This window comes from Meleagris gallopavo, unplaced genomic scaffold, assembly GCF_000146605.3.
Source record: "Meleagris gallopavo isolate NT-WF06-2002-E0010 breed Aviagen turkey brand Nicholas breeding stock unplaced genomic scaffold, Turkey_5.1 ChrUn_random_7180001855761, whole genome shotgun sequence".
Classification (NCBI taxonomy): domain Eukaryota; kingdom Metazoa; phylum Chordata; class Aves; order Galliformes; family Phasianidae; genus Meleagris; species Meleagris gallopavo.
In genome coordinates this window covers 456-943 of record NW_011122006.1, presented here as the reverse complement: position 1 = coordinate 943, position 488 = coordinate 456, and the positions used below count along the sequence as shown (strand labels likewise).

General features: G+C 63.3%; 1 long non-coding RNA gene across 1 annotated transcript in view; it reads left to right on the top strand.

The window, feature by feature from the left end:
• Positions 1-6: 6 nt before the first annotated feature.
• Positions 7-488, top strand: part of LOC116217636 — an 897-nt gene continuing 415 nt past the window's right edge. Inside the window, exons 1-2 of the long non-coding RNA XR_004162333.1 lie at positions 7-336; positions 377-436. This is a non-coding gene — a long non-coding RNA (uncharacterized LOC116217636). The remainder of the gene's footprint in view (positions 337-376; positions 437-488) is intronic.

The following is a 488-nucleotide window of genomic DNA, read 5'->3' as shown; positions in this document are numbered from 1 at the left end:
TAATGGGACGTGGGAGGCCATAATGGGATGTGGGAGGCCATAATGGGATGTGGGAGGCCATAATGGGACGTGGGAAGTGGTGGTGGGACGTGGGAGGCCATAATGGAACATGGGAGGCGGTGGTGGGACGTGGGAGGTGGTGGTGAGACGTGGGAGCCCATAATGGGATGTGGGAGGTGGTGGTGGGACATGGGAGGCCATAATGGGATGTGGGAGGCCATAATGGGATGTGGGAGGCGGTGGTGGGACGTGGGAGGCCATAATGGGACGTGGGAGGCAGTGGTGGGACGTGGGAGGCAGTGGTGGGACGTGGGAGGCGGTGGTGGGACGTGGGAGGTGGTGGTGGGACGTGGGAGCCCATAATGGGACGTGGGAGGCCATAATGGGATGTGGGAGGCCATAATGGGACGTGGGAGGCGGTGGTGGGACGTGGGAGGTGGTGGTGGGACGTGGGAGGCCATAATGGGACGTGGGAGGCGGTGGTGGGA